Source organism: Sorex araneus, chromosome 2, assembly GCF_027595985.1.
Source record: "Sorex araneus isolate mSorAra2 chromosome 2, mSorAra2.pri, whole genome shotgun sequence".
Lineage (NCBI taxonomy): Eukaryota > Metazoa > Chordata > Mammalia > Eulipotyphla > Soricidae > Sorex > Sorex araneus.
In genome coordinates this window covers 292,094,150-292,117,318 of record NC_073303.1, presented here as the reverse complement: position 1 = coordinate 292,117,318, position 23,169 = coordinate 292,094,150, and the positions used below count along the sequence as shown (strand labels likewise).

The window sequence follows — 23,169 nt, the reverse complement described above, 5'->3', positions numbered from 1 at the left end:
CTATCCTGTACCCATTCTTCAGAATCGTGACCAGTAAGTTTGTGAATCATTATGTGAATCATTATAGTCACTATTGTCTGTATCACTATATCACTGTCATCCCATTGCTCATCGATTTGCTTGAGCAGGCACCAGTAACATCTCCATTGTGAGACTTGTTGTTACTGTTTTTAGCATATCAAATATGCCATGGTAGCTTGCCAAGCTCTGCCATGCGGGAGAGATACTCTCGGTAGCTTGCCAGGCTCTCCAAGAGGGGTGGAGGAATCGAACCTGGGTCTGCCGCGTGCAAGGCAAATGCCCTACCCGCTGGGCTATTCTCCAGCCCTCCCTATTGTCTAGAAGCTAGAATTTAAGTATATACATTATAGCTTTTAAGAAAACCACAAATCAGATTTTATTCAATTGTATTTTTTAGCTTTTAGATTTGATTATACTGTGTATTTTATTTTTAAATTTTTATTTATTTATTTATTTATTTATTTTTGCTTTTTGGGTCACATCCAGCAATGCTCAGGGGACTCCTGGCTCTGCACTCAGGAATTACTCCTGGCGGTGCTCAGGGGACCATATGGGATGCTGGGAATCGAACCTGGGTCAGCCGCGTGCAAGGCAAATGCCCTATCCACTGTACTATCGCTCTAGCCCCTATACTGTGCATTTTATACTCCACCTCCCACCCTGTAGCGTCCCAGCAGTAAGTGAAAGAGAGGCTCTGGAAGGTGAAGGACCCTTCCCTCCTGTCAGATGAGGCTGGGCTATCACCTTTAATAGGCCCTGATTTAAATAAGACACGCGGGGGTTTACACAGCAGTCAATCCCAGCTCCACTTCCACAAACGTTGATGAGTGGCTGGTGTCCTCCGTTTGGGGCCTGTTCAAGAAGAGCTCCCAGGCTGGTGGGAGGTGGGTGGAATTGCACAGGAACAAACAGCTCTCCTACAGTGTTGACAGGTGTTGTAATAGAGCCTGTAAATGGGTTCTGGGCGTCCAAGTGAAGGAGCAGAGAGTACTTCCTGTTAGGGCCAAGGAAGGCACCAGGAAGAGGTGACATTTGGGCCGGCCCTGAAACGAGTCATTGCTAGTGCTTTGCTGGGCAGACAAAAGGGGAAGGAGCTTCCAGGCAGAGGGATCACTGTGTCTCAAGTGGAGGACAGTAAGGCCAGGAAGAGACAGGATGGAGAAGGTGCTCGAAGGCGTAGCTGGGGGATACACAGTGAGGGGCTTTCGAGAATAGGTAGAAGAGTAATCGTTCACTTTTGGGGAGTGGAGGCGTTGTATTTGGACCACACCTGGCAGTGCTCAGGACTTACTCCTAGCTCTGAGCTCAGAGATAACTCCTGGCTGGGCTTAGGGCACCTATGGGGTGTCAGGTATCCAATCTGGTTTGGCTGTGTGCAAGGCAAGTAAGTGCCTTAACCCCTGTACTAGCTTTCCTGATCCCGATTTACAATATTTAGAACTATAGCATATAGCGGTAGTGTTTAAACTCATCAACAGAAGAACTGCTTTCCATACCGTATCCTCTATGGTGCCCTTAGTGAAAGTACATTGTTCAGGATACTGTGTTGTCTGTGGGACAATCTCTTCTAATTGCCCAGACCCTCACACACTGCCTCTGGTACACTGCAGGTGGTCACTAAAGAATGAATGAATATGTGAATGAACAAGTGATTTCTACTTTACAACACAGCACTATGCTTTAAAAGAGAGTGTCAGGCGGGGCTGGAGTGATAGCACAGCGGGTAGGGCGTTTGCCTTGCATGCGGCCAACCCGGGTTCGAATCCCAGCATCCCATATGGTCCCCTGAGCACCGCCAGGGGTAATTCCTGAGTGCAGAGCCAGGAGTAACCCCTGTGCATCGCCAGGTGTGACCCAAAAAGAAAAAAAAAAAAAGAGAGAGTGTCAGGCGAGCTTCTCTTTGTGGAATTATGTTTCTGCATACCTGGTAGCCCTGCCTGTTTGCGTGGTGGGAGAGGATTGAGGGGCTGGCAATCAGATCTCTGTGTAGCTCGAACTACTTGCATGCTGAGGGATGTGTTCACTTCGCAAATATTCAGTACCTAACAGGCACTGAATCCTGGACCACCAAGTCTTCACTTCAATGGGATTTTGGATGCTATAGACCTTGGCGGGAACCTATCACTTCATCTGAGTCCTTTGCAACCAGGGGAATTCACTTTGTGGGCACATCCTCCCTTTCCACCTTTGAAATCCTGGCCTTGTTTAAAAAAAGGGACTCAGGGCCTGAGAGATAGCACAGCAGGTAGGGCGTTTGCCTTGCACGCGACCGACCTAGGTTCAATCCCCAGCATCCCATATAGTACCCCCAGAACTTCCAGGAGTAATTCCTGAGTGCAGAGCCAGGAATAACCCTTGAGCACTACCAGGCATGACCGAAAAACAAAACAAAACAAAAAACCAAAACTCCCCAAAGAGGAGCTTGTCCTCCTCACTGGCTCTTTCAGGCAACTTTTCTTCCAGCCTCTTTTCAGAGGTTCTTTTATCCTCTGGGGCAGGGTCATCAGAGGCTGGAAGAACCAATTGCCATTTCTTCTCAGAGCTTGCTTGGCCCCTGGCAAAATTAGTGGCCAGTTTTTCTGGGATGGACCCCAGTATTCCAGGACGCCTGAGAGTTAGGCAGTTGAGAAAGCTCAGCATTTTAAAGCTTTAAAGCTTTCCTTTCTGCCTGACCACTGAGAAATACCCACATCTCCCCAACAAGCCTCCCCCCACTACACACACACACACACACACACACACACACACACACACACACACACACACACACACACACACTCTGGTAGCATCCTTGTAGAATTTCACATGCCCTGTGAAATCTTTCCTCACTCTTGCTGCTCATTTCTCCATCACCTAATTGTTTTGTGCATTATCTGGGTTTCATCTGGACCTTTCCCCTTAGGAATGTTCATCTTGAACATTAAAAACTGACCTCAGAGCCTGTTCTGACAGGGTCCGCTAAGCTCAGGGAGAATCGAAAAGCTAAATATGGTCTTCCTCTTCCTCTCTCTGGGTTACACAGCCCTCAAAGACTAGAAGCAATTTTTCATTACAGGGTCTGCATTTTGCCCTTCCCAACCCACACACTCCAGACTGGAATGCAGGTAGGTTCATTTACAACTCTGTGTAAGCCTTGCAAACGGAAGTGGTCGTGAGGTAAGGCTCATTTACAACTCTGTGTATGCCTTGCAAATGGAAATGGTCGCAAGGTAATCCATATGGAATATGGTAATAGCTCGAGAGACTCCAGTCTGAAAGAAGCTTTTATTTATCAGAGATCTTCAGTGGGTTACACTACTTCCTTCCCTGCATTCTCAGATTCATTGCCTTATTTTTTTCCCCTAGGGGCACACCCAACAGCGCTCAGGGCTTACCCCTGGCTCTGGACCCAGGAATTAGTCCTGGGGCAGCTTGGGGGGATTTTATAGGGTGAGGGGGATCAAACTCTGGTTGCTGCTTGCAAGGCAAACATACCCAGGTACTATCTCTCCCGCCCTGTGGTGCCTTCTCATGAAAGGACTAAATTATGGTTCCACCCTCTCCTCTAGGGTGTGAACTGAAGATGACTGCAGAGCTCCACCCTACTGTGTGGCCAGGGAGACAGGCCACTAGCTCTCTGCATGTCAGTCTCCTAGCTGTAACATGGGAACAGTAACTCCCACCTCTCAGTCCTTTGACAACAGTGAGAAGAGTGGAACTGGGTCTTTATCAGGACTCTGCCCCTTCCTTGTTAATTGGCTGAATATGAGCAAATTTAAACTGCCTGTTTGCAAAGTTGAGACAATGATACTCTAAATTGCTAAGAAAGACTAAATCGAAACAATGTACAGCAGACCGTAGCCTAGAGCTGAAACATAATACTCCTTCCCCTCCTTGTGTAAAGTCTCTTCTGACTTCTGCTCACTTTTTCTGCATATCTGGGGTTAAATTAAAGAGTCCCCAGTATTTTGCTTCTCCTCTCTTGCCAATTTCATTGAGTTGCTTCTTAGTTCTTCTTCTCTGTTGTCTTGGTGTTTATTTTTCTCCTCTCAGTTGACTTCTTTTTAAAAACATTTTTATTTGTTTTGGGACCACACCTGGTGGTGCTCAGGGCTAACTCCTGGCTCTGAGCTCAGGAATCACACCTGGCAGGCTCCGGGCGCTATATGAGATGTTGAGGATTGAACCCAGGTCGGTTGCAAGCAAGACAAACATCTTACCCATTGTGCTATCACTCCGCCCCGCCACCACTGACTTCTGAAGGAACTCTAGGTGTTCTGTTGATCTCAGGACAGAGAGCAGAAAGCTTCCATGGAGCATATGCTATTTGAATGGAAACTTTCTAAACACCAGGGTATTCATTGCCAAAGGGGGCTCTGGCGATCATCAGCAGGTCAGCAAGATGAAGATCCAAATGTTCAGGATTCTGTGACACGTGTGTGGGAGAGGGGAGTCATGTGTCTGAAGCAAAGGTTTGCAGAGTCACCCAGATTTGAGAGCAGTCTCAGTTCTCTCTGTCGATCCCCGATTTTTAAAAAGACTCATAAGAGCATATGGCATAATCATTCTATAAAATATGAAACAAGAACAATTTCATTAGAAAAAAATGGATTTATTTTATGTGTATGATATAAGATTACCAGGAGCACATGTCTGTGAAATAAACAAGCTGTCAAAGCCACGTGATGGGCTGTTCTGAGGCTTCTCCATGATTTTTCACCAGGGACTTGTTTTTTTCTGCTTTGCCATCTGTGGGCTCTCAGTCGAGATAGGCAGAGTTGCTGGTGCCAAAGGTTTAAAGAAAGTTGATGGGAGAAAACTTCACATTGACAAAATTGTATCTTTGAGCATAATTTGGACAGGACTCCATTATTCTACTTTGGTGGAGGAACATTTCCTTCCAACAGATGGCAACTCAGAGGGCCACTGAAATAGTGTGCGGGCTAGAGAGCTGGGTTGGATGCTGGGGGGTGTGTGGTGGGGGAGTGTGAGGGCTGGAGGGCTGAGAACTGTGAATGCAGAGGGAAGGGGGTAGGGACCGTGTTTGGGAGATCCTAGGACTCTGCATCAAATGGCCAGAGCTATGTCACCCAAGGGAAGCTCTGGCATGAGGGACAGTCAAGTGGGAAGGGGAAATTTGGGAAGGACAACCTCCTGGGTGTGAAGGATGGCTCCGAAGTGAGAGGGAAGAGGAAAAAAAAAAATAGAGCTGATTCTGGATGAAGTGAGGGAGAGATCACTAAAAGCATTTCTAAGATACCTCCCCTTCCTGGCCCACAATATCCCAAAGTACAAAATGAATGATCTCTTATTGTCTAGTTCTCCCTCCCGGAGAGTATCCTGCCTGCACGGCAGAGCCTGACAAGCTCCCCGTGGCATATTTGATATACCAAAACCAGTAACAATGATGGGGCTCATTCCCCTGACCCTGAAAGAGCTTCCAATGCGGCATCGTTGGGAAGGACGAGTAAAGAGAGGCTGCTAAAATCTTAGGGCTAGGACGAATGGAGAGTCTCTTGTCCATGTGCCTGGCTGTCTTCCCCGGGGCCCCTCAAAGGGGGTGGGCTCCAGCTTCTCTCCCCGCCCCGAGCAGAGCTTCCGCAGCCGAAGACCTCCAGAGCCTAGCCACAGCCATGCTCAAGGCCCCTCTCCACACGTTCGGACGAGCCTCACGCATGAAGGAACCGGCAGAGGAACCCAGGTCTGTGGGACCCGGGGCTGAGACCTCCAAGCCTGCTCGGATCGGGACTGAGCCTCTTCCGCCTAGATGTCCCATCTTCCAGTAGCTAGGCGGTCACACCCAGGGACTGCCCCCAGTGCCATGTAATCCCACCAACAGCCAACATCCAGAGATTTAAAACCAAGCTTCCAGAAGTGTGCAGCTGCTCTACAGCCAAGAGACATCTTATAGCCTACTTCTCCCTCTGGGAGAATCTGGCAAGCTACCAAGAGTTTCCTGCCCACATGGGAGAACCTTGCAAACTCCCCATGGTGTATTCATATGCCAAAACCAGTAACAATGCTGGGTCTCGTTCCCCTGACTCTGAAAGAGCCTCCAATGCAGCATTGTTGGGAAGGCCGACTAAAGAGAGGCTTCTAAACTCTCAGGGCTAGGATGAATGGAGATGTTACTGAGAACGCTCGATCAATTCGACGATCAATGGGATGATGATGATGAGGAGGAGGAGGAGGACGAATGGAGATGTTACTGGCGCCCGCTCGAGCAAATCGATGAATAATGGGATGACAGTGATACAGTGATACTGTGAAATAAAATGAACAGGACTGTTCATAGCAGGAAGGGGGAGTCCTCCGATGGACCACTGACATGCTGAATGTCCAGAACAGTTGGAGTCAGCCCAGCCTAACCTTCCACTCCTGCTCCTTACTTCTCCTCGTCTGCACTGAGGCTCAAGAACAGGGTTCTACATTCCTCTAGTGAGTGACTAAGCTCACACCCGCCTCGGGAGGAGGCTCGTATTTGCTCATCCTCCTCTCTCTGCCTCCCTTCCAAACCTCACCAGGGCTTTCTTCCAAGAGCCTGACCAAGAATGGTGGAGGTCAAGCCAAAGCATCCTGAGCCCAAGTCCGGGGCTGACAAGTCACAGAATCCTGTGGGCTGTCACATTTGTTATTTTCTAAGGCTTGGTTCATTCTTACTAAGGGAGTAGGGTGGGAAGTAGAAATTGTTCTTTCAACTGGCAGGCACACATATCTATTATGACTTTAAAAAACAATTATGTCCTAATTTCAATCCGAGAGTCTTCACATATTTAATAGTCTTCTTCAAAATATAGTTTCCCTAAAAATTATTTGTATTTTATCCAATTTTTAAAAATCTGTCTTCTTAAATCACCAAACCGTGGAATTTGGTCTTCGAAAAAAAAATTAAAAACCTTTCAAATGACAAAATCATTATATATCCATTGAGTATAATTAGGAAATATATATAAAAAGATTGAAAGTAAGCTAACAGGCACCCACAATTCCAGAAATGAATACTGTTAACATTTAAACACATTTTTGCCTGTCTTTTTTCTTTGCTGTTTTACATAATGAAGATGTGTTTTTTTAATATATCTTTGCATTTTGCCTAGCATTATATCACAGGCATGTCCCCAGGACACTGAATATTCTTTTTTTTTTTTTTTTTTTGCTTTTTGGGTCACACCCAGCAATGCACAGGGGTTACTCCTGGCTTTTCACTCAGGAATTACTCCTGGCGGTGCTTGGGGGACCATATGGGATGCCGGGGATCGAACCCAGGTCGGCCGCGTGCAAGGCAAACGCCCTACCCGCTGTGCTATCGCTCCGGCCCCGACACTGAATATTCTTGATAAACTCTACCCTAAGGTTTTTCTAATATGTCTTCTTACGCCTGAATATCATTTTCTTATTGTTTTCCTTCCGTTGGATATTAGATTGTTTCTAAATTTTGGGGGGAGGTTAAAAGCTGCCCTTCCCATGAGCATCTCTGTGTGTGTATGTGTATGTATGTCTGTGTGTGTGTTTTGGTGTAGGACAACTGTTGGAGATTTAGTCTGGGTTTGTGGCCCTTTCCAGATCCCGCTTGGCTGACCTCTTCCCTTTGCCAATGACAAATATCAGTCAAAGGAAGAGCTGCACCTGGGGCTGGAAGGTTAGTGCCTTGCGTGCGGCTGACCCGGGTGTGATCCCCGGCATTCTCTGAGCCTGCCAGGAGTGATCCCTGAGTGCAGAGCCAAGAGTAGATCCTGAGCACCTTCAAGTGTGGCCCAACAAAAGGCAGAGCTGCACCCAAAGGAATCCATTTATTTGGCTTTGGATTATGATAAGACTACGATAAGACCCTAAGAGTGCAGAGGAATTTCCCCCACAACAGAACAGTCTTGCAATTCCTCTTCGCAACTGAGGGAAACATTGAAAAGAAAATTCATTTTCAAGAGAAGTACAGAAATGTCCAGAAGGTCTCTTGAATGGATTGACTTCGCATGGTGTGGCTTTTATTTATTTATTTTTTTTGCTTTTTGGGTCACACCTGGCGATGCACAGGGGTTACTCCTGGCTCTGCACTCAGGAATTACCCCTGGCCGTGCTCAGGGGACCATATGGGATGCTGGGACCGCTGTGCTATCTCTCCAGCCCCAGGTGTGGCTTTTAAATTAAATTACTTGTGTGGGAAAATTAGAGGCTCAGACTGGAGCCATAGTAACACAGGTAGGGCACTTACCTTGCACGTGGGCAACCCGAGTTTGATCCCAGTCACCTCATATGCTCCCCTGAGCACCACCCTGTGTGATCCCTGAGTGCAGAGGCTGAAGTAAATACCACCTGGTGACTCAAGACTCTCTCCTCCCCCCTCAAAAGGATACCTAAAAGTGCAGAGAATAGTTACTTTGAATAAGAAAGCAGTAGGAATGTGCCGACATTGGCTTCTCTGCAGGCTGACTTGCTTAGCCAGAGGTGAGAAAATTTGGGATTAGCAAATCAGAATCTTACCTCTACCAGGGCTATGTTGCACAAGTTGTTTGGCCTCTCTGAGCCTCTCTGAGGCAGAGGATGACACCAATTGTGTTGCACCTACAGTTTGTTGGAAGAATTCAGACACCAGATAAGAGCCAGTAAATGGTGGCAAAGATTGTGTGCCTGGGAGTGCCGGAACTTTGATGTGTCTCATCTCAAAATGGCTCAAGCCCAAAAAGTGGCTTGCAGAACCGCAAGGGAGACCCGGGCCAGGGTTCCCGAACCTTCTGCAGAGATCTTCAACCCTCTCCCTGCACCATCCGCACACACTGAGTCTTTATCACCCCTGGGAACGTGCTCTGTTTTGTTTTGTTTTTCCCTGGCCTGTGAGGAGGGCCAGGGCTGGGCCGAGGGCAAGAGAGCTCAAACATTGCATTCCTCAGTCAGACGCCTGAAAAACCCTGCAATCAAACTCGGGCTGTATTCGGAAACAACTGTATCCGATGACAGCTCGTTAGGGAAGGTCCTGAACTTCTAAGAATTCCTTGGTAGGAAACAAACAAAAATACAGAGATCTCTCCCTAGCTGTCTGCCACCAGGAATTGTTTTTTTCTTGCTGACTTGTCCAGCTGTACTGCATAGTTGTTGAAGCGGAGACCCCACAGCTCCAAGACAGAGAGGGGGCAGGGTGGGGGGAGGTGGTGAGGGGGCAGCCAGGGCAGCCACTCTCCTGCCACTCTGTCCCCCACACATGGTTATAGGAGGGCGACCTGGCCGTTTGCTGACCCTGGGCATCAAGGGAAGGCCTCCTGGGTGACACCATCATGGTGTCACTGTCACTTGTGAATCTGCAGAATGACAGGGCAGAGGACGGTGGGGGGCTGGGGGAGGGAGCCACCCCACCTTCATAGGCCCTGCCAGCCCCACAGGCAGTTCACTTTAGAAATGTCTTCAGGGGACTTGAGACTCAGTCTGTCTCTACTTGCCCTGCTCTCTGGGAGGCAAAGAGTTAACGCTTTTCCTGCCCCCCATCAAGGAGTGGACATTTTCTTCCCCTGGCTTCTTTGAAGTGCCCTCAGATCTAAGCATCGAAGGCAGCGCTGTGTATCTTTGCAACAGATTAGAACATATTCACATTTTATTTGCTCACAGAACAAATATTTTCCTTGGAACGAAACCGAGGCAGTGGAGCAGGAGCAGGCTGGAGCAGCCACCGCGACGGTCCCTCCTTGACCCGCCAAGGTCAGGCTGGCTCAGGCCCTCGGGAGGACTCTCTCTGTTGCCTCGTTTCGGCCCTCTAGGCCCGTATGGATGGGCCCTGTGGAGCCTTTTTTTTTTTTCTTTCAGAAAGTGTTTTTGAATTTTTAACCTGGTACCGAGCACTGTGCAGGTGATAGACATAAAAAGAGAAAGAGATTCTATCCTTCAGGGGCTGAGTCAAGTAGGGAGATAAGGGATGTTTGTACAGGAATGACGCTGATCCAGGTGAAAAAAAAGATAAGTCCATAGTCCTCAGGAAGATCAAATGTTCTGAAGTGGGTAATTATTTTGATTGTGCTGGGTGTGTGTGTAAAAGGCTGGATGGTTCTAGGGAGACTTAGAGTGTAGGGGATGGTCAGAAGTACATGTGTGTACGGCATGTGTAGGTGCTTTGTATGTGTGCGATGGGTATGTAGTGTGGGGTGTGACGTGTCTGTGAATGAAGACAGCATACGTGTAGGAAGTGAGTGATGATGTGCATAAACATGCTGGAGTGGTGTTGTATTTGTGGGTTTTTTTTTGTTTTTTTTTTTTTGCTTTTTAGGTCACACCGAGCAATGCACAGGGGTTACTCCTGGCTCTGCACTCAGGAACCACCCCTGGCGGTGCTCAGGGGACCATACAGGATGCTGGGAATCGAACCCGGGTTGATCGAGTGCAAGGCAAACGCCCTACCTGCTGTTACCCGCTTGGCTATCACTCCAGCCCCTGTATTTGTGTATTGTGTGTATATGATATGTGTATCAAGCATGGTGCTGATAGGAGGTAGAAATTTTTTTTTTTATCCCGTTGATTGTTGAATTTCTCAAGCAGTCTCAGTAACGTCTCCATTCATCCTAGCTCTGAGATTCTAGAAGACTTTTTTTACTCATCCTTTCCAATGGTGCCGCATTGGAGGCTCTTTCAGGGTCAGGGAATGAGACCCATCAATGTTACTGGTTTTGGCATATGAATACACCATGGGAAGTTTGCAAGGCTCTTCCATGTGGGCAAGGAAACTCTTGGTACCTTGACAGGCTCTCCCAGAGAGAGAACTGGGTCATAAGATGTTGCGTTTTGCGGCCACGCTTCCAGGAGCTTGGTTTCATAATCTCTGGATGTTGGAGGTAGACATGGCACACAAAAAAAGATGGTTCAGAGGGCTGGAGCTATAGTACAGCGGGTAGGGCGTTTGCCTTGCATATAGCTGACTCGGGTTCAATCCCCGGCAACCCATATGGTCCCTGAGCATCTCAAGGAGTAATTCCTGAGTGCAAAAGCCAGGAGTGGCCCCTGTGCATCACTGGGTGTGACTCAAAAAGAAAAAAAAAGATGTCTCAGAATAGTATTGGCAGGATACGTATGTTTGATGGTGTGTATATACGTATGTGTTTGTATGTGTTATGTATATGTGGTTTTACATGTACCGTACGTGTATATCTTAGTCAAGGTGGTGGAAGAACTGAGAGGGGGAAGGGCTATGGCAAGAGAGGATGGGAGGAGTCAGGTCCCGGGGGAGCTCTGGGGCTGGCAAAGCCATGGAAATTAGATCTCCAGAAGGTATGTGCTAGGGGAGATGGTGAGGTAGGAAATAAACGAGGAGGGAGTGCTTAATTTTGATGAAATGCTTTCTGATGAAGATAATCACAGTTGTACTTCCTCAGCTGTCCCTAGAATCTTGCAAGATCTTGGGTTAAAAGAAATATTTCCAGGGCTGGAGCTATAGCACAGTGGGTTTGCAGGAGTAACCCCTGTGCATCGCCAGGTGTGACCCAAAAAAGCATTAAAAAAAAAGAAATATTTCCTTTTGGGGGACTTAAGCGATAGTACAGAGGGGTAGGACATTTGCTTGGCCAACCCTGGTTCAATTCCCAGCATCCCATATGGTCCCCTGAGCCCACCAGGAATAATGCCTGAGTACAGAGACAGGAGTAAGCCCTGAGCATCCTTGGATGTGGGCCAAAGCCAAAAGAGAGAAAGAAAGAAACAGAGAAAGAGAGAAAGAGAGGAAGAAAGAAAGAAGGAAGGAAGGAAGGAAGGAAGGAAGGAAGGAAGGAAGGAAGGAAGGAAGGAAGAATGGAAGGAAGGAAGGAAGGAAGGAAGGAAGGAAGGAAGGAAGGAAGAAAGGAAGGAAGAAAGAAAGGAAGAAAGAAAGAAGGAAAGAAAGAAAGAAAGAGAGAGAGAGAAAGAGAGAGAGAGAGAAAGAAAGAAAGGAAGGAAGGAAGAAAGGAAGGAAGGAAGGAAGGAAGGAAGGAAGGAAGGAAGGAAGGAAGGAAGGAAGGAAAAAATAAAGAAAGAAAGAAAGGAAGGAAGGAAGGAAGGAAGGAAGGAAGGAAGGAAGGAAGGAAGAAAGAAAGAAACAAAGAAAGAAAGAAACAAAGAAAGAAACAAAGAAAGAAAGAAAATAGATCTCCTTCTTTGATGTTTAAACCCTGTGAGGTCTCAGGTATTAGGACTGAACTGTGGGAGTTAAGGAGACTTTCTCCACTTGGGCTACTGCACCAGAAATGGTTTTTGTTTGGTTTTGGTTTGGGGGCCACATCTGACTGTTCATGCTTTATTCCTGGCTCTGAGGTCAGGGGGCTCTCTTGGTGGGGTCCAGGGGAACATACATGGTGGCTGGGGATCAAACCTGGGTCAGTCATGTGCATGGCAGGCGCCCTTCCCACTGGACCATCTCTCTGGCCCCTGAGGAAATAACCTCCTCAGCTCTCAGAATAGCAAAAGGTTCCACTGGGCTTGAATGTGAGATGAAGGCTTACGTGTTAGAGTTTCTGAAGCGAATGTGAGAGGAGAGTATAGTATCTAGCTGACTGCTGGCAACACAGTGGAGGCACTTTCTTCCTTGCCACTTCTGGACTGCCCTGGCCAGATCTGCACTTGGGAAGGTTTGTGGGTTTTGTTTGTTTGTTTGTTTGTTCTTTGAGGGGGCCACATCCAAGTGGTGCTCAGGGGCTACGCCTGGCTCTGTGTTTATGGATCTCTCCTGGCAGCACTCAGAGGACCATTCGAGGTACTGGGCTTCGAACCTGGATTGTGGTGGACACAGTCACATGCTAGCCAAACACCTTAACCTTTGTACTGTCTCTCCAATCTGTGTGGAGTTTCTTTAAAGAACAAACAGGGAGGCAGACGGTGAGAGCTGGCTCGCTTCCCCTCTGTAGATACAGGGTCAAAGCTGCTGCATGACTGAAACCGGGCCAGATAAGCGTGATTTAGTTTTATTTTATTAGACAGGGAAAGGAAACTAACCTTTTACAGAAATGAATGTTTGCAAATGCATATCATCTTCATTGTTACCTGAGAGGTAAATGTTATCAAGCCCGTGTTACGGGTGAGGAGGCCAAGGCTGAGAGAGGAAGGAAGGTTGTGCGGCATACTCTGAAACCCTCTGTGTTGAGTGCCCGTCGCTGGTCACCTAGGTGAAAAGTGAACCCAACTCTCTTGGCACTAAAGGCTCTTTTTGTAAAATATAAAAGGCAACATGAGACAGTGGAATATGATACACTTTCTTGTCAGACAAATTGAAACCCAAGTTCTTTCCTGCACTAGTGAAGGTATTTCTCGATTCCTGTTTCCTCGTCAAGCGTCTATCAAGGGCCTATTATATTCTTGTCAAGCTTGGTGCTGGGGACCTATCAGTTAAAGCCCCAGCCCCAGCCCTCCCAGGGAAGCAGTCTAATGTGAAAATGTTGGCATGAAGCAAACTATTCTGATGGGGTTGAGAAGCTCTGTGAGGCGGGAGCACCAGAGAGGAGCACTTCACCCCGGCTGAGTGCAGTCATGGAGACCAATTGTACATCCTAAAGGCTTAGCTCATAAACATGGTGTTAAGGATCTTCGTCATAATGTTTCTAATGATTACATGCAGAAATGACAGCATTTAGGAAATGTTGAGTTTAGGTGTTGTGTTTTTGTGTCACATTTGGCAGTGCTCAGGGACTCTTCCATCAGGGATAACCCCTGGTGGTGACAGGGGGACCATATGCAGTGCTAGAGATTGGAACCTGGGTTGGCTGCATGCAAGATAAGAGTCTGATCTGGATCTTGGACCCTTAAATAAAGCAGTTTATTAAAGTTAATTTCTCCTGTTCCTCTTTATCCTTTCCGTGTAGCAACTAGAAAACTTAAACTCACATAACTGACTCACATTATATTTCTATTGAATAGCTCTGCCTGAGAACAATGAAAGCATAGGTTGATAATTCTTATCATAACACAAAGAGCCACAAAATCATAGCCTGTAACCTCGCCAGGATGTCATGCAAGAGATTCTTAACAAGTAGGTCCTGTCTGAGATAGTACAGCAGGTAGGGAGCTTGCCTTGCACGTGGCTAACCTGGGTTCGATTCCTGGCATCCATATGGTCAGGAGTAATTCTTGAGTGCAGAGCCAGAAATAACCCCTGAGCGTCACTGGGTGTGAACCTCAAACAAAACTGAAATAGCAATAGAAAAAAAATAGGACCCTCTCTCTTCCCGTATCATTTCAGTGAGCACTGTAGGAAGGTTTGTTTACGGGGCCACAGGGGCCGCCAAGAATGTGAGGGCATGTCAGGTAATAGCTGCAGAGCTTCCTGTTTAGCCCCTTTGCAGATTCCTTAGTCTTTGGATCCTCCATTGTGAGAGGCATTGTTAATCCTTCTCCCTCCCAGCTTAAAAAAAAAAAAAAAAAAGCAGGGTGGGGGGGTACAGGGAGACAGCACAGAGGTGAAGGGGTGCACACTTCCATGCACCCAACCTGGGTTGACTACTACATGGTCCCCAGGGCCTCCTGCTGTGGTCAGAACTCCCCCGTCATCCCGTACATCCTAGGCCCATGGTGCTCCTAGGAGCACCACAGGGCCCCAGCAGTATGGCATTCCTCAGGCCCCAAGCACCCAATCAGCCAAGCATTACCTGGTGTGGCCCCCAACTCCCCCCACCCCCAAGATCAAAACCAAACAAAAGCCCAGGCCTGGTAATCAGATGAAGTAAGAAGTAAGTGTTGGTGCTCCAGGCTGTTCTGGATCTTCGCAAGAGAAAGTCAGGCGAAATGATATTCAGTCTCTTCTCTGGGCTCAAAGTGAAGAGCAGCCCTCGAGTACCAGGAGGGTCACTTTCACCCCCCCCCCCCCCCCCCGAGCCACGAAACTCAGGAAGATCTTGGGAACTGAAGTCCCACTGCGACAGAGTGAGACTCTGGGGGCCCGAGAGGGGATGAGTGGTGAGAGCCTGTGCCCCGGCCCCCTCTCCACACTCATCTCTCCCCACCTGCCCTTTCTTTTCTGAGGTCTGTTTTCCAGCATGTCCCCTGTGAAAGGTTGCTCCCATGTGGGGCTTAATTCTCTTCTGCTGCCTTCTCCCTTGGACCCAGTGCCTTCCTTTTTATTGACAGGCAGCAGAAATGGAAGTCAAAAAAAAAAAAAAAGATAGACACAAGCTAGGTGATGGATAGAAGTTAGCAAGATAAAACAGAACAGAAAAAAAATATTTTGAACAGATATAAAGGGATGAAGCTGTGGGATGTTCTGAATTTTTGTTTGTTTGTTTGTTTCATTGTTTTGGCTTTTTTTTTTGGGGGGGGGGACACCCGGCAATGCACAGGGGTTACTCCTGGCTCTGCACTCAGGAATTACTCCTGGCGGTCCTCAGGGGACCATACGGGATGCTGGGAATCAAACCCGGGTTGGTCGCGTGCAAGGCAAACGCCCTACCCCGCTGTGCTATCACTCCAGCCCCCCGGGATGTTCTGACTTTCACAGAGGTTCAAGAGAAAAGACAACATGGGTAGGTGTGGAGGAACTTGAGTTAGGAATTATAGACTCAGTTTTTTTTTTTTTTTTTTTTTTGCTTTTTGGGTCACACCTGGCGATGCTCAGGGGTTACTCCTGGCTTTTCACTCAGGAATTACCCCTGGGTGTGCTCAGGGGACCATATGGGATGCTGGGATTTGAACCTGGGTCGGCCGCGTGCAAGGCAAACGCCCTACCCGCTGTGCTCTCTCCAGCCCCTAGACTCAGTTTTGAGGCCAGGCCATAAGACTTTGGTAAAACCTGCATCTCAACATCCCATTATTGTCTTTTCAGTTTTTAGGCCACATCTTGCTGTGCTTAGGACTTAACTCCTGGCTCTGTGCTCAGGGATCACTCCTGGAAGTACTTAGGGGACCAAGTGAGGTAATGGGAATTGATCACCTGGGTTGGCTGTGTGCAAGGCTGTGTGCAAGGCCCGACTGCTGTACTATTGTGCTGACCCCCGGCTTCCTCATCTTTAACCAAAGCATTGAGTAGTTCTGAGGAGTAAATAGACCACATTTCCGGGAGGGCTTTGTGATCGGTGAAACACTGTGGTAGTGATTATTAGGCAGTTACGAGCTTTCGTTAGAGGGGAGAAGATTTTGTCAGCGGTGAGAGCAGGGTGTATTCGCAGGGTGAGACCACTGCCAAGGAAAGACAACCCAGAGTGAGGGAGGTGGCGGGGCACTTGTCTGCTTCTGGGGCACTGTGCTGGCTTCAGTCTTGGGAATTGCACTTGAGGAGGGCCTTTGGCACACTGTTGTTGTTCCAGAGAAAGTTGCAAGAATAGCTAAGGCTCTCAGAGCTGTGACATGTAAGGGATGATTTAAGGATTTAGAGGATGTTTAGTCTGGACGGCGGAAAAAAAACCAACACAACTTAGCTAGGGCAAGGTAGCAGTTTCCAAATATCTGAAAGCTTTCCTGCAGGAGAGAGGTGAGATTTATTTTGCATTCGCTAGAGACCAGCGCAGGATGGAATGATGGCATTTAGTGAGAGCAATAGGATCCAAGACAAAGCTCTGAGGATTTCTCCCAGCAGACTCCCCCGGGTGCTGGTGGGCTGCCCATAGCAGACAGGGATGGCTGGGATGGGGGCAGGTACTGTGTTGGGAGCATCTTGTTCTGGTCGGAGTTCAGGCCAGGCACTTTCCACCACCCCAGGCTTCCATCCTGGGGCGGCAATCACTTTAGAATCTCTCTGATCTTTCTTTCTGATCTACCTCCCTTGTCATTTTGGGTGCCTTTGACTGATCCCTTTGTAAATGGCTTTAGCATTTTCAATTCAGAAATATTTCATAATTTTTGATAGTCAGGTTTAAGAGGAAGTAGGTGGGAAGAACATTCATACACAAAGGCCGTTTTGTTACCACGCAGGACACACAGTAACCTGCTAAGTGAGGGAAGGAGCCGGGAACACAGGCCTCCCTATTAGAAGAGCTTGTAAATGCTACAGCAAGAGATGGATTTTTCACCATTGTTTAAAATGCAAACACAATGGCAAAGGTCTTTGTTCTGGGATGGACCAGCACTTACCCTGTTTACCCAAAACTTCAGTTTCCTATAGAGACTCAAGAAAATTCTCCTGTTGCAGCATAAGGGACTGTACCATAAACTACTTTCCTGAAAGTGTTTTGCTGATTCGGTTCTATCAGATTCTGCACCAGAGGCGGCTTCTTGACTTCCTAACTCCATAAAAGCCATTTTCTTGAGGAAAATATTTTTCACGCACACTTAGTGTTGTCACAGCTGGTAGAGGGGGAGGAGCCCTGAACCTCCCCAGTCAATGGGCAGTGAGCTATTTCTAGCATTTTCTTCTTAAGTAGCAATTATGTATCTGTCCCACAGGGCCCCACCTCAAACACACCCACCCATCATCACTCTAGAAGCCTCCATCTAGACTCTGAGGCATAAATAGCACTTGGCAGATCCAGGTGGAGGAGAAGAACAGTTAGGAGTGACTAACGTTTTCATGAGGCTCCTGGAGGCCGTAGTCATGTCCCAACCCTGAGGGTGACAAGGACTTGGAGAAGACTTTTAGGGTGTGAGTTCATGAGTTTTGGAAACCCTGTTGAGGCCTTGTCAAATCTCAGGCACTGTCCAGCCACCCGAACCTGGCCAGGAATGTGGGGACCAAGCAGTCCTAGGAATCCTCAAATAACTCAATGTCCAAAGCCTTTTAAACTCAGCCTTGCAGAACTCAGCCTTAAGGAAGCCTGAACCCCGACTTCCTGGCTGGCGGGCTGTGTTCTTGACCTTCTACTCGGGACAGCTTCAGCCAAGAGACCAGCGAGCAGACAGACTTATTCTTGAGGTACACGTGACAAGGAGGCGGGCGACCAACTCCATGGAGAAATTTGTCTGTGGCCTTGTTCCCCATCCCAGGCGGACGGGTGTGGGCCTCTTTATCCGAGCTGTTCTTAAGGCTCTAGTTTCTGGAGGGTCTCAAAGCAGTGAGCTGCTCTGTACTTCGCACTCCAAGGGTCCCCACCTTTCAGCAGCGTGGGGTGGTAAGTCCCTTGGCACAAGACTCTATCTATAGCCCTCGCTTATGAGAGATCAGAATTCAGGGCCCCATTCTCCAGAGAATGTGAATCAGAAGGTCTGGGCAGGGGGCGGGCGAGGAGGGACAAGAGTCAGGGCTCTCTGAGTGTCTCTGAGGTAAGCGGTGCACACAGGGAGAGACACAAGTTCAAAGGAAGAGGCTTGAGTTTGGGACATGAGAGAGACAGAGCTGTGGTTCCTACGCCAGCTAATTACCTCCATTTCCTTATCAATGAAATGCTAATCATCTCACAGGGGAGTTTCCAGATTTCAATCAGATGCTGCTTCAACGGCTTTTTCCAAAAGGTTTTTAGGCGTTCTCACCTCTTCCGCCACACCAGGCAAGAGGCAGCTGCCAGTTTTAGTTTTTCCCCCGGGTGAGAGTATGGAGCCCGCGCGGCAGAGCCTGGCAAGCTACCCGTGCGTATTGGATATGCCAAAAACAGTAACAATAAGTCTCTCAATGAGAGACATTACTGGTGCCCGCTCGCTCGAACAAATCGATGAGCAACAAGATGACAGTCTCAGTGGTATACCTTCAGAGTGCACTAGTGGAAAGTCAAGGACATCATGTAGAAGGGGCTCGGTGGTGGAGGGCAGGCCCGAGAGTCCGAGGTGCTGGGTTCCCATCCCTGGGTTCTGAGGCAGCTCAGACAATCCTCATTTTTCAAGCAGTGGCAGGGAAAGAAACCACCAGGAGTCAGAGGTCCACCATGTAACTGCCATTTTTGTTTGCAGTGAGCCATAGGGTCAAAAGGTACACAGGCACAGGACATCACGGAACGAGGTGACAGCACACGATGGAGGCAGGCAGGCAGGCGGGCGCAGGCAGCTGCTGTCACAGACCCACACACAATTCTGGAGGAGGAGCGAGACGGGAACGGAGCCTGGACCGTCTCATTGTGCTGAGTAGATCATCCCATTTCAGTCTTGACTAGGAGTGTCTGACATCACAGACTGCGCGTGATTAAGAGCTTTGACCTTCAACCTGTGCCCAGGGTCCCTCAGCTCTACCCCCACCAGCACTGAGGTTAGCTAAGTCCCTGCAGAGGAAGCAGTGCTTCTCCATGATGGGGTTCAAGTCTCTCCTCAGCCTGCTGGCAGTGGGAAAGGGGGGAAATAGGTTTAAAACAAAGAAGGGGAAATACTTACATGTCGGGGGTGGAGTATGTGTGTCTGGGTGTACATGAGTTTGTACCTCCTAGGTGGTGGGCCTATCAAAGAGTTTCTTGTAATTTAATTTTTTTTCATTTTTCTCATTTTTTCATTGTTCTCCCTTCCAATGCCCCCTGCCCCCCAGTTGATTTCTGAGCAAGAGCAATCCTTTTTTTTTTTTTAATTTTAAAAATTTTATTGAATCACCGTGAGATAGTTACAAGTGTTCATGTTAGGGTTACAATCTCACAATGATCAAACACCCATCCCTCCACCAGTGCACATTCCTTACCACCAATATCCCGGGTATACCCCCCCTTTCCCACCTTCCCCCTGCCTCCATGGCAGACAATTTTCTCCATACTCTCTCTCTACTTTTGGGCATTATGGCTTGCAATACAGACACTGAGAGGTCATCATGTTTGGTCCATTATCTACTTTCGGCATGCATCTCCCATCCCAACTGGTTCCTCCAGCCATCATTTCCCTTTGCAAGAGCAATCCTTAAGAGAGGAGGAAGATATATTCTCTGCGGAGGAACTAGAGGTAGCCCCTGGATTAGTGGGACTGGGGAAAGCCTGGGGGGTCCTGGTGGAAGACCCATGACAACAAGTCCTGGCCCTGCTTCTGTGGCCAAGCATTGGCCCAGGGAAAGCCAAATTGTTGCAGAGGAAAGTTCCCCTTCAAGCCCCTTTGTTGGAGAGATAAGGAAGAGAGGTCAAAGGCCATGAGGCTGAGCAGCACTGTGGCCCACTCCCCACGTTGCTCTTGTTTTCCAGGCAGCTTTCATCCCTCCTACCGTTGTGGGCCATGAAACGGCTCCCTTCCACAAGCAGCCTCCGGGGAAACTTCTGCCAGGTGTTGCCAGGATGGAGGGTCTTACTGGTTTTCTGCAGGGAGGGGAAAGCAGCCGTAAGAATCTCTTCCACAGAGGACAGGCTGGGAAAATAGTGACCTGCTATCAATCACCCTCTCTCTGAGCTACCCACCTAGAGTTGAGGATGGTGATGTACAGAGAGGCACAGATGGGTACATCTTCCCATTCTAAAAAAAGGGCAGCTGACCCCTACGCTGAGTCAGCAACCGGCCATAGGCCCCTCTTCTTTTGATTTGGGCTTCTTGCCTCTTGCTCTCTGGAGAAGGAAGAAAGAACCAAAAGGCTCTGGACTCTGCCTTCTGGTCGGGAGACCTACACAGGGCCAGCGCTGCCTCTGCTAACACCCCAAGACACCTAGACAGGCTCACACCACTCAATGGGGACAGTGTTAGGAGTTCCCGTTCCGGTGAGACATCGCATGCCTCTTGCTTAGGGACAGTGGGTTAGGGAAGGAATTCTGTCTATGGTGGCAAATGCACCAAGTTGAATGCATAATTCAATAATAATGACCAGAGTACAAATATTATGCTGGACTGGTTAACAATTCAGCATCCAAGAGTATATCCATAAGGTCTAAAGAAAGGCTTTTGGAATAAGAGGCTGATCCCAGCACTCCTATGCAATGGGCTTTCTTGCTGATCAAAATATTGTATGAGAAATCATAACTCCAGTCTACTTATGCTGGTGAGTTTTTGCTTTGTTCTGTTTTGTAAGTTTGACAAAGCCAAGTCCTTTCAACTGCCATCACTTCTAGTTCCCTGCATGATTCTTGATGGAGTTCTTCTCATACTGAAGCTAATATCCTTTTGGCCTGGGATGTCCAACATTATTTTGGATTAAGCTTCCTGATAGTTTGATACCTGGAAAGGTGTTCTTTCTCCTTAACATGCGATTCAAAAGGGAAAGGGGAAAAGGGAGAGTAGCAGTAAAGAGAGAACTTTTAGTTAGACACTGAGTACAATTTTTTATTGAGGAGAGAAGTTATGAGATTCTCAGAGGCATCCTGAAATTAGGCTCTGAGGTAAGTTCTTTGATCTTTCCTGGACCTGTTAAGCACAGATTTGCTTGAAGATAAAGTGTGCAGATATCTTCTGTAGACCCTCTGATCCTCTGATTTATGGGTGAGCTCTATCTAAAACTAGAATCATGGGAGGGGAGAAGAAGAAAAAGTAGAAGAATCAGACACAAGGTAGGGAGGGCGGTTAAGAAAAACAGAAGGTGATAAGAAAGAGCAAGAGAACCACATAAAAGCTCATAAGAGGTCTGGGGCTGGGAAAATGATCAAATGGCAAAATATCTGGTGATGAATAAATGATGAATAAATGCCTCAAACATGCTCTCCAACTGTAGAAATGACATTTGCACCTGTATGTTCACTGCAGCACTGTTCGCAATAGCCAGATTCTGGAAACCACCGAAGTGCCCGACAACAGACAACTGGTTAAAGAAATGTTGGTACATCTACATAATGGGATACTATGCAGCTGTTAGAAAAGATGAAGTCATGAAATTTGCTTATAAGAGGATGGACACGGAGAGTATCATGCTAAGTGAAATGAGACAGAAAGAGAGAAACAGACACAGAAGGAGTGTACTCATTTGTGGAACATAAAATAACATAATATGAGATTAACAGCCAAGGACAACCTAGAGCCAAGGGTCAGGAAGATTGCTCCACGGTTGGAAGCCTGCCTCATGAGTCAGAAGAGAAGGCAGCTGGAATAGAGAAGGGATCTATGATGGTTGGAGGGATCACTGGGGATGGGAGATGTGTGCTGAAAGTAGACTAAGGACCAGACATGGCCTCTCAGTATCTGTATTGCAGACCATAGTGCTCATAAGTAGAGAGAGAGTAAGAAGGAAATTTTGTCTGCCATAGAGGCAGGGGTGGAGTTGGGTAGAGGTGGCAGGAAGGATACCGGGGACATTGGTGGTAGAAAATGTACCCTGGTGGAGGGATGAGTGTTTGTTCATTTTATGACAGAAACTCAATCATGAAAGCTTTGTAATTGTATCTCATGGTGATTCAATGAAAATTAATTAAATAAAAAAACATGCTTGGGGCTGGAGCAATAGCACAGAGGGTAGGGTGTTTGCCTTGCACGCAGCCGACCCGGGTTCGATTCCCAGCATCCCATATGGTCCGCTGAGCACCACCAGGGGTAATTCCTGAGTGCAGAGCCAGGAGTGACCCCTGTGCATCACCGGGTTCACACCAAAAAGCAAAAATAAAAAATCAAAAACACACAAAAAACATGCTTTCCAGCTCTTCAGTGCCATTTGAAGTGGGGAAGCAACACACAGTGTGACTTGCACACATTCCTGTGGTTCATTGGTGTCAGGATAGAGGGTAGAAGGTAGAGTTGAATCTCTGAGTACCAAGCAGGGACAAGACTATGTCCCTACACCCCTATGCTCTGTGGGGAAGAAATGTGCATGCGCAGGTTTGGGATCTGAAGACCCAGCATGAAAAGGGGGTCTACTTTACTGCATGGGCTTCCCAAACCCTCCTCTTCCCTTGCCTTTCCTCAATGGAAAGACAAGACCATCCCAACCTAAATCTTCCCTTCTCTTTTTGGAAGCTATGTAAAACATCCACAGAAATTTTGGGTTCCTTCTTTTGTTCTTGTTTGGTTTGGTGACCATACCGATAGTACCCAGGACGACTCCTGGCTTTATGCTTGTGGGGTCTCTCCTGGTAGTGCTTGGAGAACCATGTGGTACTGGAAATAGAACCCAGGCTTCTTGCATGCAAAGCATGAGCTCAGTCCGTTGAACTCTCCCTGGCCTTTTGAGGTTGACCTCAAGCCCTCCTCTGCTTCTGTTTGAGCTTCCTGAATGCAATTCCCCAAAAGTTCCTTTCCCCTTCAACTAGAGTCTGAAAGATGACTTCTCACCCACTGAAGACAGGATTGACTCCCAGCCTGTGACCTGCTTTTGGGGACCTCTGATGAATCTCCCTAAATGTCCTTAGCTTCCTTTAGGGGGAAGATGGGAAATTCCATCTATTTTGTTTCTCTACCTCTCCTCCAAAAACGCTTCCAAACGTCACTGAAGGCATGTTTGAGCTGGGGTCCTCTGCGATGTCAAGGCCGCTCGGTGGTCAGAACACGAGCCTCCTCATGGCAAAGAGCCGA

General features: G+C 47.8%; 1 protein-coding gene across 2 annotated transcripts in view; it reads right to left on the bottom strand.

Annotated features, from left to right (window-relative positions):
* Nucleotides 1–18,707: 18,707 nt before the first annotated feature.
* DGKG (diacylglycerol kinase gamma) overlaps nucleotides 18,708–23,169 on the bottom strand; it is a 242,530-nt gene continuing 238,068 nt past the window's right edge. The window contains exon 26 of one of the 2 annotated variants that reach the window (XR_008628503.1): nucleotides 18,708–21,170. The gene's annotated coding sequence lies outside the window, so the exon portion shown is untranslated. The remainder of the gene's footprint in view (nucleotides 21,171–23,169) is intronic. The other variant, XR_008628504.1, reaches the window with a different exon arrangement.